This window comes from Lissotriton helveticus, chromosome 11 (genome assembly GCF_964261635.1).
Source record: "Lissotriton helveticus chromosome 11, aLisHel1.1, whole genome shotgun sequence".
Taxonomy (NCBI): domain Eukaryota; kingdom Metazoa; phylum Chordata; class Amphibia; order Caudata; family Salamandridae; genus Lissotriton; species Lissotriton helveticus.
Genome location: NC_136072.1, coordinates 807,761,102 through 807,781,044, shown reverse-complemented (window position 1 = coordinate 807,781,044; position 19,943 = coordinate 807,761,102).

Sequence of the window (19,943 nt, the reverse complement as noted above, 5' to 3'; positions counted from 1 at the left end):
CTGGCGGTCAAACTGGCATTGAGAGACAAGGAGGTGAAATATACTATGTTGTTTCCTGCAAAACTCCGAGTAGAATCAGATGGCAAAGCCTGGTCTTTCTCCATCCCCGAAGATACGTGGGACTGGTTGGAGGGCTGGCGCTACGTTCTTTCTGTTATCATTATCACGATTTTCGTGATGGATTTGAAGTATGCTCAAGTCAATATATAGAGCATGTGCTGGCTGAGTAATAATAACCCGACACAGCCCAGTAGTGGGTGCATTTATGGCACGATATGATTAGAATTGATTTAATTCAATGTGAGAGATTGATTCAAGAGAGTCTCCACTACATCATGTTAATAAATGCTCCCGTCTGGAGATCTTAGAGGCTCATCTTTAATGTGAGATTAATACTGTCTCTAAATAAATTGGGTGTTTTTGAACTAGTTTTATATTGAGACGGTGCTCCAACTAAACACAATTAAAATTCACACTCGGCATGTGCATGCTTCCTTAGGGATGTATCTATTGCGAGGTCATACTGTCAATACTAAGTATTTTTTTGACAATTTTATATTGGATTAACCTTTCTCTTGCAGATTGCAGACCCTTGACAATACAAGGAGAGTCTACGCGGGAATTCCGTGAGTTGTTAGAAATTGTAAATATCCCTATTGAATGGTCACGCCTAAGCGTGCGTGGCTCTCTAGGGTATGGATTTTTGGTCCTGATGAATGCTGAGCTTAAGTGGCCCTTTAGAGCAGAAACATGTTGACCATGATGACCTTTTAGGACACACTGGTTCAAATTTACACATCCACTAGGTGTCCACCTGCACTTTGTTTTTATTGTGGACAGGCTATCCCTCTATTAAAATGTTTATTGGGTATAGCTATGTCTTCTTTTAATCTTCACCAACATACACTCGGGCACGAATTCACAAGCCCTCGAAAATGATCCCAATGATGAAGCCAGTCACCAACTTGTTTGGTGCATGAGGGTTCTTTTCGAATTGTAGTTCATTCACCTGTCACTTTCAGGTGGTCTTTTCCAAGGCTCACGATTCGTGTCCTTGAATTATATTGCACTTTTTTTTGTCACTCTTCTGTTGTTTGTTAGAGCTATGTGGAGAAGCCCAACAGAGACCCCAACGGCGGTCCTCGGACCAACAGGTCTAACACGGTGCTGGCCAGCATGGCGAATTGGCCAGAAGGGGAGAAAGAGTGGGACTGATTACCACTTAGCCGACTTGATGGGCCCCTGAGGTTTGGAATTGACACTTCAGCCACACATGAGTGACTCTGAGGGAAGGCGGTGCTGTGACTGGCACGCTGGGGGCCTCTTCCTCACACTGAGTTCTCACATATGACTTTGGTATATATGCATGGAACCAGACTCCTCAAAATGTTTTGGTTGCTGTGTTGTGTGCTGAGACCAGGAGTCTTCCATAATATACAGTATACTATGCAACAATCCTTGCAATGTGGCGGGGGGGCACGGCTGCAGCCTTAGCACCTGTACATGGGGTTTGTGCGATAGGCACTCTGCCTTGTTGGGGAGTGGGTAGTTTTGAATCCACTGGCAGGGGGGCAGGAAGGGGGAGGGGAAAGTGGAGAATTTAGAGTTGTGGGTTTTGTTTTGTGTTTCTTATTCAATCATATTTCTCAAATGGTCATACTTAATCACTGTTTTTCCCCCTCCGAAAGGGTGGGGTGCAATCGGGTTGATTCCTAAATAGTCTTTGCCCACAGGTAATTCTCAATACTCGCATCCAGTGTGCATGATGAATGGTGTTTTCTGTTCCTCTCGCAGAACCTTGGAGTTCCTTTCAGGCGCAATATGCAGGCAGGCGGATCCTTAGACAGATCATGCCCAGGAGCTACTGTATGTTTCAGTGCTTGAATGTGTGGTGGCATGGTGCATCTGTTGCTCCTTGTGAAGGGCCCTCGGGCCCATGTGTACTTCCCATACCGGTCTCATGGCGGGAAACTTGGTGGAAACCTCCCTCTCCGTTCTGATGTGGAACATCAATGGGTTGTGGGATAAAATAAAGCGAGTGGTTGTGCTGCAATACCTTAAAAGACAAGTCCCAGACCTGGTTTTGTTACAAGAGACCAATTTAGTGGGCAACAAGTGTCAGGCCCTTACACGGTGAGGATACAAACTTCTGGTTCATGCAGAGTTTACCTCTGGCTCTCGGGGCACCGGTATCTTCGGCAGGATAAACCTCGCACTCACCCCGACACGCACCTGGGCAGATCCACAAGGGAGGTTTGTGGTTCTAGAGGCTAGCTGGGAAGGAAAGCCGATAAATGTGGCATTGGTGTATCTTTCCCCTGCACTGGGTAAGGAGGTGCTTGCCGACCTAGGGAGAATTGTTGCACATCTCCCCGTGGGCACCCTAATTCTGGGGGACGACTTTAATATGACTATGGAAGATCACAGGGACAGATTTCCGCGACTCCCTCCAACACGCCCCACTACTCAGAGGAAAGATTTTGCTCGATCCATGGGCCTCACTGACGTGTGGCGCTCTCTACAACCAGATGAGTCACATTACACGTACTATTCCAACGTCCATAAGAGTATGTCCCACATTGATTATTTCCTGACGTATTGGACAGATATTGGAAATTTCCGACACCACACACTTTGCCGAGAGGCATCTCAGACCATTCTCCAGTATAGATCGAACTCATTTATTTTTGTAAAAAACACAGCGTAACACCAACGTCCTCAATCCCTGGCTGTTTAAAATTCCAGATATCAAATAGTCTTTGCTTGTCTGGACTTGGTGCAGACAATCTGGGAGGCCTATAAAACTGCACTGAAGGGACAGGCACTGGCGCTGAAAGTAGGGTATGTCAGACATCAAAACCAGCACTTACTTGGGTTGGAGATCAAAATCTAGCATTTAGAGGCTTCGCCCAGGGAAGACACCCTGGGCCCAGGGAAGACACCACACCTCAGTTAACTGTCAAACAGCTAGAATATAAAACACTGGTTAGGGAGAAGACACGGGACAAATTAACACAAACGCAACATAGGATCTATGAGATGGGGATAGGGCTGGGAAGATGTTAGCTTGGTTGGAGAAGCAGGAACAGGGAGACCGATGGGTACCTAGGTTGACCCTTCCAGATGCAGAGCAGATCTCCGACCCGCACGAGATTGCAGAGGCAATTGCAGACCACTTGGAGAAGGTGAATACCTCCTCAACAACATATACGGGAGAGGACTCCCGTCAACTACTGGTAGATATGCACCTCCCTGTCCTCTCTGAGGAGGACAGGGTCGTTATGGAGCAAGATCTAACAGATGCCAACATTTTTAGGGAAATAAACCATTTCCAATCCAGGAAAGCAATGGGGCCCAATGGAGTCACTATTGAATTCCTTAAGTCAGCGGCACTTTGGGTTGTGCCACATCTTAAAAACCTGTATAACTAGAGCTTCAGAAAGGGTATTCTACCCACTGATCAGCATTTGGCCTCTGTCATAGTCATCCAAAAGCCCGGAAAGCCTGCCGATAGCTGTGGTTCTTATCGACCGATTTCATTGATTAATGTTGAAGCTAAGATTCTGGCCAAACTCCTGGCCAACCGCCTATTATCTGTAATCCCTTTGTTGGTCCAGGCTGACCAATCAGGCTTCATGCCCAGAAGGAATACAGTGGTAAATATCCATCGCCTCCATGGTGTCCTCGGGAAACAGCAATGTATAGACAAAGACGCCGAGGTGCTCTCTTTAGATGCCACCATGGCATTTGATTCTATAGAATGGCCATATCTTTTTCAAGTACTGGAGCGCCTGGAGTTTGGCCCAAAATTCGTGGGATGGATCAGGCTGCTCTATACGGAATTGAGCGGTGAGGTCAGGCTTAATAACCGCACATTTGTCTTAGGACGTGGCACCAGACAGGGTTGTCCCCTCTCCCCCCTGATTTTCTCCTTAATTCTAGAACCATTGGCGTCCTGGATGAGAGGGGCAGTGTCCCTTAGTGGGCTGAAGTGGACGGAGACACACAAGGGCAGGATATCGCTTTAAGCAGATGATGTCCTGCTGTACCTGGCGTCTCCCAACAAGTCCCTACATGAACTCTGATAAAAAGACTGCAACTGATAAATAGACTGTGACCAGGAAGAAGAATGAAACATCCTTTATTCTTCACAGCTCCTCTCTCCACCAGTACAGGTCCCTCACATGAACATTCTAAGGTAGCCTTCAGAGTCTAAGGAAGGTACCAACCGGAATGAAGGAAAGGGGAGGGTGGAACAAACCAAGTATAATCTCAGATACCAGTACAGTGCGATGTAGAGAGTAAAACATTACATAACCAGATTGTAACAAACTCCTCAATATTTTCACTAATTTCGGCAAGTATTCCAGATATGCCATTAATTGGAGTAAATCGGTACTGTTTGTCCTTCGAGGTTCTGTTCCTAGGCTTCCCCAGGGATGCGAGGTTGAGGTGGCCTTGATGGCTTTTGGTACTTAGGAATCTTTATTACCCCAGACCCAAAACTTTTCCCTGAAAAAATCTTGCTGCCCCACTAGACAGACTTCATAATGATGTAGCAAACTGACCCATCTCACTGTTGGGCCGAGGGGCTTGGTTTAAGATGCTAGATCTCCTGAGACTCTTCTACATCCTCCAAAATTGCCAGTATAAGATCCCTGATTCCTACTTTGATAGTATCGAGATGGAGGTCCATTGTGGAATGGTGGTGCGCCCCATATAGCTCTGTACAAACTGACAAAAGGGTGGTATGATGGGGGATCGCACTCCCAGATATACGCCGCTACTATTGGGCTTCACAGCTGGTGGTAGTTAACCACTGGCTGTATCGCTCCCCTTTAGACCCAGCATACATGCTAGATAAATATCAGATGGGCAGAGAGGGATGCCTGGGAGCTCTGTATGCAAAAATCTGGAAGGGGAGATATATGGGCCCCATTGCTCGCGCTGTGGAAATTTGGCACCAGGCGACTAAACATCTGGGCTGGGCTGGGCTGGGGTGTTGACCCAAGCCACGCTGCTCTGGTCCACCCCCAAACAAGGCCTCCTGTGTTACTAACCTGGATTCGACAAATGGGACACGATCGGTCTTCACGTCATTGGTCACCTACTTAAAAAAGGTAAACTCCTTATGTTTAAGGAACTACAAGAGAAGTATGAACTAGCCCAGGGAGAGGCATTCCGCTACTTGCAAATCCACCACGCCAACAGCAATTCCAAATATGGGAGACCTCCCGGAATCATCCCCCCTGGAAGACTGGCTACTCTCTGAATCAATCCCAGACAAAGCCATATCGTTAACATATTGCAAGCTCTGCAATAATTTGCCATCCCCCTTTCAGGCTCTCAGACGCAGGTGGCAAGCTGACATAGCGGACATTGACGATGAAGACTGGCAATCAGCTCTGATGTCCCCAAGGGAGGCGGCTATTACGCTGTGCTTCTGTTTGATTCAACTGAAAATCCTGCACAGGACATACCTTACCGGGCTTAACTGGTGAAAATAGGAACTTGACAGGACACGTTATGCCTGCGCAGCTGTCACCAAGACGCAACATTCTATCACACTATATGGGACTGTCCATACATACAACCAATATGGGGTGGGCCACGATGAACTTGCAAGAGGCACTATGGAAACCGTTTAATCTCACTCCCTCTTTCGGGCTCTTTACCATCTGGGATGCAACTGATCTCACTGAGGTAGAGCAACAGTTCGCTACTTTGGAATACACACTGGTAAAAAGGGCTATAGCAATGAAGTGGGGGTAGCGGAGAGGCCATCGACAAGAGCATGGGCAGCTGAACTAGACAAATGCATGATTGCGGAAAAAGATGTATACAAATCTAGAGGATGTCCCAAGAAGTGGGATAAGAAATAGGGCGGGTAGAATGGGCATCGTGGAGATTTGTGTACACCCCCGACTGTAGAAAAGGAACTGTCAAAGGAAAAGCATCTTTTCATCTGAACTGTTTAACTGTTTAACCATTGGCTATTTCAATATGTACACTTGTGCTGCTATGATCCTTGACTGGGACCATCAGGGTTGTGATGAGGTTGGCCATGTATATTCCTCTAGGACTCTGCATATCGGAGAGTTGGTCCTGGAGAGCGGCCAATTGGGACCTCAGGAGACGGATGGGGTGCATCACTTAATGGAACCACGACCAGCGAGGAGTAACCAGGGGAGAGCCCTGCGAGCCTTGCAGACTGAGTGGTGGCTGACTTCTACAAGGAATTGAGAGGAAACGGTAGAACGCAGGGGGGACTGTTGGACCTGTGGAGAGGACGACAATGAGAAAACCGAGGGGCAAGCAGGGGGGTGTGCCCCTGGAACATGAAGAGGAAGCGGTGGATCATAGGAAGATGGAGGCATTGGAGTCACAACCTGAGGGGATGATACAACAGCAAGTGGAGGTGATACTGAAGGCCATTACAGACACTATAGACGCCCTCCAGCAGGACATAGCACAGGTGTCATTGGGGCTGGGCCTACACCGGGCGCACCATAAAAAACTAGCGGGCCGGGTAAAACAGACTGAGGCCACTTTGGGAGTTCTGGATCCAGCACACAAGGCCCTGGAGACACGGATGGGAGAGGTGCATCATCGCGTACAGACTCTGGAGAAGAGAGCTGAAGATGCTGAAGGGTGGAATAGAAGGAATAATGTGCGGGTGGTTTGCCTACCGGAAGGAGTGGAAGGGGACAACATGGTGAACTATTTGGAGACCTGGTTGAGGATGGAAGTGGCCCCGTAGGGTTTGTCCCCCTTCTTTACCTTGGAGAGAGCGCATAGGGTACCCACACGTCCTTTGAACCCCGGGAGGCCACCCATGGCCAGTGGTGGCACGCTTGCTCCACTACAAAGATAGAGATCTACTTCTGAATAGGGAACACTATGTGGGCCCCTTCAGGGTGACTAATAGTAGTGTGACACTGTTCCCAGACTAGACTTTCGAAGTGAAATGACAGCGGGCCTCATTCTTGGAAGTTAAGAATGCACTCTGTGCGGAAGGATTGCAATACTCACTGATGTTCTCGGTGCATCTGAGGGTGGCCATGGACGGTAAAACTTCTTTTTTCAATACTCCTGAGGAAGCGTGGGACTGGCTGGAATCCTACAGATCAGGACAGGGAGAAGCTGGCCGTGGCGCAGAGGCTGGCGGGGGGCACTGCACCCTCCCCGGCCACAGCGCTCTGGAAGAAGGCGGCTCGGTTCTAGGAAGCCAACGATATCTCAGAGGGAGAAGGAAAGGATGGCAGCACTTCAAGCAGTGACGGAGATATCTCAGGAGCAGGGATCGGAATCGAAGGGGGCAACTGACACTGAGAAGGGATCGGCAGGGACGGCATCAGAGGAATCGGATGCGGCGAGTGTCACCATGCCTAATGTCACACCGGGGACTGCTGATGAGATCGCTGATGCATAGTACAGTAAGACTTTTTCAAGTACTGGAGGGTGCTTTTGCTTACTGACAATTCTGTTTCGCATCATGGGGGGTGGTGAGATGGGGTTGGGGGTATGGGTGGGGAGCTGGGGGAGGACACTGGGGTGGGGCTTCCTTAAACACGGCTGCTACGGCGGGATCTGTGGCCTTAGTGGGAGTGGGGTATGGCGCAAGATGGTTGGGCTCTTCTGAATCTGAGTTACTAGGCCATTAGACACCTCCCCCTTCTTTTTTGTATTTAGCGATCCCTGGTAGCTACTGGGGAGGCAACTTAGTTGTGAGTTTGGATGGGTGCTGATTTGTTGGGACCTGTTCTGAGATCGGGTTGTTGGGGAATGTTAAGTATGGTGTTTGGGGATGTAGGGGCCACCGGTCTGTCCATGAAAAATATAAAGAGGTTCCGAGAGGTAGAAGACCATTATGGGGACATTGCTCGAATTTAAATGCCTAACGTGGAATGTGAGAGGGATGCATACAATGGGAAAGCGCCACAGGGTACATGCTTATTTGGTGCTCAGGGGGGTGCATTTGCCTTTCTGATATTGGTTAGAGCAGGGGTACCTTTCCAGATGACCCGCCAATTTGTTGACCCAGAAGGGAGATTTGTAGTGGTGGGGGGTGACTGAAAGGCTTTGATTTAACATTGTGCAGCATATACGCCCCTATTGTCGATCAGATGACTTTCTTTACTCACCTGTCGGGAATACTGGCACCGTACCCAACTGGTCCTTTGATATTGGGAGGGGATTTTAACTCGATAACTGACTTAACTATGGATAGGTCGAATACGCCGCTGCCGGAAGCACCTGTACACAGAATATCCAAAGCTAGAAGGGAATGGCAGGAATGGTGGGGGCTTCTAGACACATGGTGATTGCAGCATCTAGAGGACCGTGACTATTCCTTCTTCTCTACTTTGCACAAACTACATGTGCGCTTGGATGCCATATTGTGCACACCGGACATGCATGCAAAGGTACTCAATAGTGAATATTTGGCAAGAACTATATTGGATTATAATCCATTATTGCTAATGAGTGGCTGGGTTCGGGAGAGACCTGCAATACCAATGTGGTGCCTATGACCGGAGGCGTTGGAGGACACTGTCTTCCATGAGGACATAGAAACGGGAATTGAGCAGTATTTTGCTGACAATGATGGGACCGCGTCTAATGTAGCAACCGAGTGGAATGCCTCTAAGGTGGTGATGAGGGGAATGTGCATTGCCAAAATGGTGGGGGTGCAGAGGACATTGCTGCGTGATGTTGAATCTGCAGAATACAGCTTGCGAGGAGCAGAGAGAGAGCGGCCCAGAAGCACAGGAAGGAGTGTCAGGAGCCAGGGAGGAGGTGGCGACCCAGATAGAGAGATTACGTTGTTATGACTACAGGGCTTACCTAGCACGGAGGCATGCGGAACGAGACAAGGCAAGTACACTGTGGCTTGGCTGGCTAACCCGGAGCCCCGGGGCACACCTCTCCTGATTTTCAACTCATCGTCGGGCACTCCGCTTCACACTCAGACTCAAACTAACGGTTTGTTTTTGGAGTATTATGATGACTTATATAGAAGCCGATTGAGAGGTACTGATGATACCCTAGAGGGAATGTTTGCTGCTATAACGTTGCCACAGCTGGAGGAGGAGCAGGCGGATCTACTGGGGCAGGACATTACACTAGGGGAAATACGCGGCGCGTAATAAAACACCGGGCACAGATGGCCTACCTATTGAGTTTTACTCTAATTATATTGATTTACTAGCTCCAAGATTGTTGACGGTTTATAAAGAGGCACGAGCGGGGGGAAGCTCCCAACTTCTATGAGAGAAGCTATTGTTATCCCACTTCCGAAACCGGGAAGGGACCCCTTAGACAAATTGGCAAATCACCCGCTATCTATGCTGACGTCTGATTATAAGATATTGAGCACAATTTTGGCAACGCTGCTCCTCCCCCACATGGTACACCTGGTGCATACAACGCCTTCTACGCATATTGGATGCAGATTACGGGGATACCCCCAATGCGGCGGTACTATCGGTGGACATAGAAAAGGCATTTGATAGCCTAGAGTAGCCCTACCTGTACCGAGTTATGCACGCATTTGGCCTTGGGGAGGCATTTGTGAGATGGACAGGGTTGCTGTACAGCTCTGCGACAGCAAGGGTGTGGACGGGGATGTTGATATCCTCCCCCTGCTCCATAGGTCGGGGAACACGACAAGGATGTCCACTGTCACCGATGTTGTTTGTGTTGGCCATTAAACCATTGGCTGTACATGCTAGAATAGGGCGGCACTACCAGGGACTGGCACTGCGGGGCCACAAACAGCATATATCCCTATACGCGGATGATCTCTTTATTTTCCTGGCCAATACAGGTGAAGCATTGGAGGGGCCACGAACCTGCTGCAGGTGTTTGGAGGGATCTCGGGTCTGGGGGTTAACTGGGGGAAGACATGCCTCTTCCCCGTGCTTCCATCAGCGGCGGGCCCTGCGCAAGTAGCGGGTATTCGGTGGGAACCGAATTGCTTGTCCTATCTGGGGGCTAATATATACCATGTGCCTGCTGACTTACTGGAAGGGAATGCGGGAAGGGCCTTACGTGGACTGCAAGGAAACCTGGCTTTTTGGAGTGCCCTGCCCCTATCAGTAGCTGGCAGGGTGGCACTCCTGAAGATGGTGGCGCTCCCCCGCCTGCTATATTATTTTAGGACATTGCCAATTTGGATTCCGGGGGCAACCTTTAGGCATCTTCGATCCATGGTTACCGTTTTTTTATGGGGAAACGGCAGAAGAAGGGTGACTTTGCCTACAATGATGAGGCCAAGAGCAGATGGGGGCCTTGGGGTGCCAGATTTTTAACTCTATTACTTGGCGGCACAGCTACAGTGGCTCACTCTGGCGGTGGCTCGAGAGTTTTAGGGCTCAGATGGACCTGAGGGCCGGTGGCTTCCTCGTCACATGCTATCATTTACAATATCACAGCAACGCTTGCGCCTGGGATCGCTTACTGCTGAGGAGTGGATGCTGAGACAGTGCTGGAACAGATACCAGCGTAGAGCCGGAATTAATCGTCCGTATGCACCGGATATCTCCTTGGGCATGTGTGCTGCACTTCCGCATGGTGGGGATTGGTTGGCACTGGCGGAATGGGAGACCTTAGGGGTCCAGGTGATGGGTGATTTGTACAAAGAGGGGGTGTTGCTACCTTTCCAGACGCTGCGAGACAGGTATGACCTGCCGCGAGGGGATTATTTGCTATATGCAGCCCTGGTCTCGGCGATACAGTGTCATTGGAAGGAAGGGCTTTTAGAACCAAGGACCTCTATGGTATGCCAATATGTAGTGATGGTGGCGGGGACGTTTAAGGAGATCACCTGTATATATATAGGTGACTGGTTGCAGAAGGCCTGCAACCACTGCAAGACTTACGAAGAAAGTGGGAGGTGGATCTCAGGAAGGGCATACCGGACAAAATGTGGGCACAATTGATTCGGAGGGCCTAGAAGAGTACTAGGAATGCCAGATTTCAATTAATACACTTCTTTAATTTATATAGGGCTTATTTAACCCCGGCCAAGATTAATCGGTATTTTCAGGCAGATACCGCTCAGTGCCCAAGCTGTCAAATAAAGGGGGCAGAGTTGCATCACAGTTAAGAACATATTGGGAAGAGGTGGTCGAGCTCCTTTGTGGAATTACGGAGTGCAACATGGAAACCGATATGGGCACCTGTATATTGCACTGGTTTCCGCATACCCCCGGAACGAAAATCACAAGTAAGTTTCTGGACCTGGGTCTACTGCTAGCTAAGAGAGAGATCACGGCCCAATGGAAATCAAGGTGAGGGCCTAGTCTAGGGAAGTGGAAATCGGAGTTACTCAAGTGGGCTACGAGCGAGAGCACAGTTAGATTGCAACAAGCGGTACATGCTAATAATGAGAAGGCGATGGAAGCAGCGAGGGCATGGGAGGCCCTAGTAATAGCATTACAGATACCTGACACTGACTCGGAGGTGGGCTCCATCTGGAAGGCACCAGTGGGTCCCTCTTGATTGTACAGAGAATAGTCAAGGACCTAATAGTCCAGCCCTGAGGTGAATGACTGGAGCACTAGGAGATGCACAGGGAGCAGTCGGTATTGTCCCCCAACTATACTGTAAGGAGGCATGAAGGAACCGTTATTAATATTGAAATGTGCAATTAGGGACCTGGACACATCGGACGCCGAGGAAGGGGGAGGGGGTTTCATTGCAATGGCTTATTGTTATTTATACGGATTGCATTATCTTAATAGACATTAAGTAGCTCTCAACCTGTTCCTAATAACGTATGCGTGAGCACATCGAGAAGTTTGCAATGAAGGAGCTAATAATATATCAATAATGTAAAGAAATGCTGGTCTCTTACAAGAGAGGGTGGGGGCACCAGGACTGTTATTATGGTGTGCGGAATAGACATAAATCATTGATGTATGATTGCCATGCGTTGTTTTTAAAATAATAAAAGCAGATTTTAAAAAAAAGAAAAAAAAGCTTTATTTCTCCTCGTTTTTGCCCATTGTGCAGCACACATAGAAACAGCAAAACGCCATGCGTTTACTTGCAGAAAGGTATCCCTTTCTGCACATAAGCAGAAAAGTATCCCTTACTGCACATAAACAATCATTTTAAAAATGACGAGTTGTAATTTATGTGCGTGTTGCACAAAGCAGCACACATTGAAGTTACAAATCACCCAGTGGCTTAGCTAGGCCATAAGCCGCCCCTGGTGGCCACTGCATCTGCCGCCCGCAGCAGCCTAATCCACAATCGGGGCTTGTTGGCCCTCCATGGGGCTGCGACGGCCGCAGGTAAGAGATGTGGTGGGGGGATGCCGATTCTTACGGCACCAGGTAAGAGCGGGGGAGGGGGTCAGCCGCCGCACCCAAAGCTCGTGCCGCCTGCGGCGGTCCGCCACCACCAACCCCCTAGCTACGCCACTAAAATCGTAGTTTAAGATTGTTTATGTGCAGGTAGTGACACCTTCCTTCACCAAATTATTCCCACCAAAGCAGGCCCCGTCGCACTATGGTGCAAGGGTGCATGCGTTGGTGATAGGCTACTGAAATTAGTGCCAGCGCAGGGGGAAATTCAGGACTGCACTGTATTGTTGTAAATACGGTGCAGCCCTTGGTTCCAGAAGTGGTGGATTGTGGCGTTAAGCCAAGAAGGCTAATTCTGAGCTCCGTCACTTCTTTGTAAATATGCCCCTTGGTTCTGTACTATCACATCATCCATCTATTGCCCAAATTCTGAAATAAAAAGCTTTTCTAATGTTCATTTGTGATTATAATCATTGTGAGACATTTGTTTGACAACAGGACTGCAACTGATGAGTATTCTATATAGATAATTAATTTAAAAAAATAATATGCAGACTAAACAACAGACTGAATTGCTTTACGTAGCTTATAAATAGGGATTACCAAATTTGACATTACTAATTTCATGGGTTTAAAGAGGATGGACGGCTGAAGAGGAATCAAGGTGATTCAAGCATAGTACTTGCTTCCAACAGAATAAGTACAAATAGGTTACTCAAAATCCCGCATTTAATGTTTCTGTGAAAAACGTTGCATGTCAAAATAGTGTAAGGAAAATAGTGCATTTGAAAGAATTGAGGAGGTAGGATACAGATATCGACATTGTCACAGGAAAACTAGTACATTATCTTCTCCTAGAATGCCCTTTGGAAAGCCTGTATTTTAACCTATAAGAACTATAGACTGTGGGCATTGTTTACAAACTCTATTTACAAGTCACTTTGTTCATATTTACATGTATTTCTACATACTATGTTTCAATGAGCTGTCTGAGTCAGCTGTTTTAGGTGTAAACTAATAACACACAACCGTCACAACTTACTAATCTATTTTACAAACTATCTTCAGTGGCGGCTGGTGATATTTTAAAGTGGTGAGCCATAAAAGTTTGGGATGAGTGCCCTATGGTGAGCGAGAGTAGGGAGAAGGCCTGACCTTCATAAGGGGGGGTGGGGTTCTGGAGTTTTAACACCCAGAAAAGTTTGAAATAGAAGTGGGCAAATGGAGCATTTAGGAACAAATATGAGAAAGCAGGAAGTGTCAGTGCCACTGAAGTAGACCTCTAATTCATATGTGATTAATGGGCTTTCACACCCAGGCCATTTTCCTGAACTAGTCTCTCCCTATTTCTTCTAAAGTATGTTTCCTGGCAATCCCGACTACTAAAGCTTGTTTGTGCTTCCTGCCACTGGGACTAGCGTTGGGATTGAAACAAACTCATATGAACTGGAAAGGCTCAAAAACAGTTGTTTGTCTTGGCAAAGGGATTTGAGTAAGTGGACATTATATGAACGGTATACTGGAATAGAAGGGCCTCCTATGCATGTTGATATGTAGGTATTTGCTCAGATGATTACCTACAAATGAAGCAGGATGAATTTGATTATCCCAGTAGAATTTTAATGCTAGTAGAAAGAATATGACCAGAGACCTGGGAAGTAGATCTGGCCAAACTTCAAAAACAGTTTGAAACTAAGAACCCAGTTGCGAGTGCCGGGGTCAGATTCTGGGCGAGACACCTAATCTTTCCGTGTCTAAAAAATAAAATACGTAATGAAACTGGTTCTCATGTTCTGCACTCTAATACTCTTGGGCCAAGTTTGTGCGTTAACAGTGTGAAGTTTACAAACTTTTTCTTCATCCTATCCTTTGTGCTGCAGGCCCTCAGTTCTGTGAGCATAGTTGCAGTTCTGTGTGTAAGCTTTCGTGAATATACTTGTCACTTTCCCCCAGTACCACAGCGGCACAAACAGCTTTGGAAAATGCGTGGATGAGAATAAGGGAATACATTAGGATAAAGTGTCATTAAATATAATGGTGATGTGCGAAATAAATAAATAAACTACTCCTTAAAGAACACTGCAGGCGCCCTGGTAGGACCAACACATGGTTGACATAAGCATTTCTCTGCCAAATACTACTAAACAAAGAGCAAACCAAGTAATTGGATTCATAGTCAAGTCCCAAAAGTAAACATTAACACTGTGTGTTTAGCTATTGCAAGTAGTTATTTATTTCCCAGGAGATTTTCTCAAAGAAAATAAAAAAGGACAGTTATTTGTTGTGCACAGAACTGAAAATGCAGTGCAAGAGTAAGGCCAGGGTGGGAGAAAAGATAGCAAAAAATACATAGGAACAGTTTAATCAAGTCAACTCATCCAAAGAGAAACAAAATCCTGTTAACTCATACAGAGAGAAACAAAATGTAGTCAACTTATACAGAGAGAAACAAAATCCAGTCAACTCATACAGAGAGAAACAAAATCTTGTTCACCTTGGCAGAGACGAGAAAGTCCAAAGCAAGAACATCTGTGTATAGGTGCCATGAAACCAGTGCCTTGAGAAGTTGGGCCATGTGTGTTAGGCAGTGGCTTGAGAAACCAACTAAAAACAAATCTTGATATCCCAATGGAGAGCTGCTGTCTAGCTGTGAGGAGAAAGGTCACATGACGGGAACCACATACACAAAGGACCGTCTTGGAATCCAAGCCACTTCCACAAGGAGTGAGGGAGAAGGGGCTGGTAAAGGCACAGATCTCTCTACTGCTTGCTTCAGAGTTATGAACACTTCAACAAGTGACCCGCTCAATATTTGAAAATATCTTCAGCCCCAGGCAGGTGTCTGTGGGAATCCATATGTATAAATGCAATGCAGGGGCACAATCTAGAGCCTATAGGGCAAGTTGGCGGTAGAATGGCTGAGAATTCAGTGCGTTTGTTTCTTGACTTTTGTTACACCGAGGGTGGAACTTTCAGACTTGAGTAAGAAGATGCATATATATATACGTGAAGGTTAATTCTTAGTAAACTCATAGATGCATACTCATCTCCCTCCAAAACAATACACCAATCGAGGCAAACATAAACTCATATAGTGACAATGCAATTCAGTGCAGTGTGAATAGCTACGGAGGGGGTAAGGCAATCTTTTATTAAGAAGCAGTTCCCACAACGATTTCAGTCTAACACCTCAGGAACACGTTGCAAAAACCCAGTCACTCTTAAACAGTGAACGCAACCTCTACCTCTCCCTCACTGACAGTGTTCATGAAAAAAATAAAATAAAACTTACCTGCCACCTCAATGCTCTACTCCTCTGCTGGTGCACAGTTTCCAAGACTCCCGACCCCTAGGCCAAGCCAGACACTGCTCTCATGCTGTTAATACTATTACACAGCATTAGAGAAGCGCTGACATTGATCTGAGCAACCTGGTTTAATGCTCAGTCAGGCCCTGGAAGCTTGTGCCTCTTCTCCACCCGGCTGTGCAGCACAGCTCGGGTGGAGAAATCTAAGTGCGTATGTCAGTTTAGCTGTCCTAAGACGGCCGGCCAAACCAACATGCGCACTTACAGTGCCAACAACTCCTCCTTCCTGCTGCTGTTCATCAGGATGGACCCGCCCCTCCTTAAACTGTCAGTGATGAAAAATAAATTGATAACATGGTTTTACTTTTCATGTTTGCACTGCTGAAAGAGCAGTGGGACAACGCTCCTCTGCCTTAACAGAGGGGCTGCCGCTGGCTATCTCACTAGGATTCATCCTTGAGCCCTGCAGCATACACACACCTAAGCAACTGATGATTGATGATATTTCAAACATGTGAGACGCAGTTTATATACAGATATCTGCATCAGGTAATTAAGCAATGGAGCTATCACACTCAGGTCCTCATTATGAGCAGCCTATTAAGATCCCTTTTAATTCCCTGCCATGGAATTACCTATTCTGGGCATCCCAGTAATTCCTAGGCAGAGAAACAACGGACATAAGGAAGCTAACATCTCCTTGTGAAAAAAATTAAACTTGTAATTTGGATAGGCCTGTTAACTCCTTCTACCAGAACCATCAAAATTTTAGGACCACGGGTAATAAGGAAGTAAGATTCAAGTTCATGAGCTGAAGATTATGCAGACTGGCAGGTAGCTGCTGCATTAATAGCAAAACACAAAAGTCTGCGGGTCTAGTGAAAAGCGCAAACAGTAAAAAATACAGAAAAGACAGTAACCGGGAAGTCCTATTTAAGAGGACGGAATCTCATCACCCACCGGAGTGGCATGCTTCATTATCCTGGATCTGCACTTTGCTACAAACCTAGTGCAGCCAAGGAGCTACAACTCCTTCACTGTGATGGAGGAGCTCGCGGAGGTTTTATTGCGGTCACAAAGCTAGATCTCCTAAGATCAATGGAGCGTGACAAAGTGTAAGTGAATATATATTATGCAGTGTATGATGTGATTTAAAACTGGCTACCAGGAGAATTTTTTATTTTTATTTGGTATCTCTTGGTGTCAAAGTTTAAAAACAGTGCAAGCGCGGTCTTATAAAATTTGAGAGTGCACTGGTCAAACTGGAGGGTCTAAATGTTTCAGCCAATCATGATCAAAATGAGATCGTGACCTTCCTCATGACCTAGATAATGTTACTATTGCAAAAAATAAAGTGTGAGTGAACGAGAATAAGACAAAAAGGAAATGATACAACCTACAATCACCTGTGTAATAATTTTTAGTAGCCACTACAGGGATGTTGTTGATACCTGCAGAAAAAGAGAGATAAGGATGATCGTGTAACATGATCAAAATTAAAGTGCTATGCAAATGTACTGTCTGTACTTGAAAGAACATCCGCAATAAATGAGTCGTTCTATACATTTTTAATTTATATGCCGCAATTAGAAATATACAATCTCCTTACCCGTAGGAATACGGATGGACTTCTCACTACTCCTGGCAACAACTTAGGGCGTGAGGCAACGCTCTGTAAACAAAGGGGGAGAAAGAGACAAGAACTATAGTCAGTGGACCAGTGTCCGAACCCACCACTAGTACTTAAATCATTTATCATTCATCCATCTCGGTTTATTAAGGACCCAAACATTTGGCACAGTAAGTGATGGATGATAATTTCCAAGATGGCATAGTCAAAGATGGCATAGTCAACTACTAGTATAGTGAATGCAGTGCTCCAAAGACACAATAATAATAATAGGGCTTCATATGTCGGTAAATGCTGCCTTAAAGGCAACGTGATACAAACAATATCTATCTTGAACAGATTTATCAGAAACTCCAATAGAGAGAATGGAGTCAGAAACCAAAGGGCTTGTAGGGGCAGTTAGTTCAACTGTCTGGGGTGCTATGCTCCTATTGGGTGCAACGTTTTAAAATAACACATGACAAAAAAGAAACTTGGGTGTCACGCAATGGACCCCCTCAACATGCCGCTTCACTCACCTATTCGTCGCAACCGCGGTCTAACATCCGGGTGTTCCGAGTGGTAGAAGACGGTGGCGAGCGCGGTTTATATCTTGTGAGTAATTAAGACAACACCGGACACCTGAGTGTAGCCCTCGCGTTGCACATTAATCGCGTCAGGGATTCCTAGGCAACAACTATCTAAACTCCACAACACCCTGTGTTTGATGGGAATCATAGTTTCACGAGCCCTCTATAGGTGTCAGCGATCGCTCAGCAACATACGTCCGTTGCGTGCTCTGTCACCACTATGGTGAAATGTAAATACAGAATGCCGCTAAGCTTCGCGGTAATTGTAGTGCCGAGAGTACTCGCTCGCGTATTATTGGGCAAAGTCATATACTATAAAAATCAATTATTTTCCAAAAACAAAACAATACAGTAGCCCAAATATGTACCCTAAGCACCAAGAATGTAGGGGTGTGTTACTCAGCTGGGGAAACTTGATCTGTTGAGTTCCACCTGACCAGATAAGGGTTATGAGCTCACAATAGCAGATGGTGCGATGTTGTGAAGGGTGTTCCCTTATATATGATGTTGCTAATATCAGAAATATGACTGAGAGAGTAAGAGCTTCCTTGGTAACTGGACAGATTGTTTGTGATGTACTCCCCAATTGAGGCTTACAACGAAGTCCAAGGAATTTCATTGTTGAGACTCTCCGAATCGCTATGGAGTTTTAAAACCCATTGTTGTTCCTTTCTGAACAAGAATTTGGAAATGTCAGCAACATGTGGAGGTAGGTTATCAAATAAATCACCTTATCACTGTTGCAGATAGTGTGTTTTAACTGCCTCCAAGGTCTGTTGGTACCAATATCTATCTCAGTGGTATGTCTAGTCTGCGGACAGACCACGCATGTACCACAAGGAAAGTGTCCTTGGACAGCTGGCAAGTTCCAGAGCGTTTCTTGTCTCAGAGGTACCTCACCTCTTGCTCTCGTGTGCGCCAAGCTGTTGCGCAAGCTTGCACCCCTTTTAAAAGAAAAAAGAGGGGAGGTATTTTGTCTGTTCCCACATTCAAAATGCGTCAGTGATTGCACACAATCTTTTGAATCTTATTGGACAGCGTACTGAATGTATTGACACAGGTAAGCCTGGTTAGTGGTGGTTTGGGACCTGTAGGTTATGTTATGTTATGTTAACAGTTTTCTAGAGCGCACAGCTGCCCCAGCAAATGGGCGTCCCGGTGCTATCAGATCTACACACACAACGATCCAGAGAGGTTAAACCACCGCGACCCTGTCCATAGCCTATGCAGAAGAGAAAAGAAAGGTTTTAATAGCCTTTCGAAAGACGAGCAGGACCTCCAAGCCCCGTATATGTAACGGCAGAGAATTCCAAAGCTTGGCAGCTAAAAGACAGAAAGACCGCCCTCCAGCCCGGCAGCGTTTGAACCATGGGACAGACGCCATGTACTGTCCCAGAGAGAGCAGCTGTCGCTGAGGGACATATGGACTTAACAGGTCACATAAGAGAGATGGACTGCTCAGTTTTAAGATCTTGAAAGATAAACAAAGAGCTTTAAACTGGATACGTTTGTCAATCGGAAGCCAGTGTAGCCCTTGAATTATAGCTCTAACCGAGCAGTGGCGGGGAAGACCTATCAGAGCTCTGGCTGCAGAGTTTTGAACTCGTAGTAGTCGCCGAATTTCCGGTTTATTGGCCCCTAAAAGCAGAGAGCTGGCGTAGTCTAGGCGCGACAGTATCGTAGACTGCACAATAAGCTGTCGGACCGCAGGATCAAAGAATTTTAGTAGGGGTTTGAGACCCCTTAGCAGTCCTATACAGGTAGCAGCAACTCTCTTCGTATGAGTCTGGAAGCTGAGCTTGGAATCCATCCAGACCCCAAGGTTCTTTACCTCTGACTTAGGCAAGCACGTGGGACCGAGGGGTGCTGGCCACCAATGTTCATTCCAGTGGGCCGCATTCTTCCCTACCAGCAAAACCTCTGCTTTGCTCGCGTTAAGTTGCAGGCAATTATCCGTCATCCATTGAGCCACTGCTGTCAACCCGTCTCTAAATCTGGTAGCTGCCATTGATGGCCCTTCAGCTAAGGTGATAACAAGCTGGGTATCATCCGCGTAGGACACCATCTTAAGGTCCCATCTCTTGGTGACCAGAGGTAGAACGTACAGGTTAAACAGTGATGGG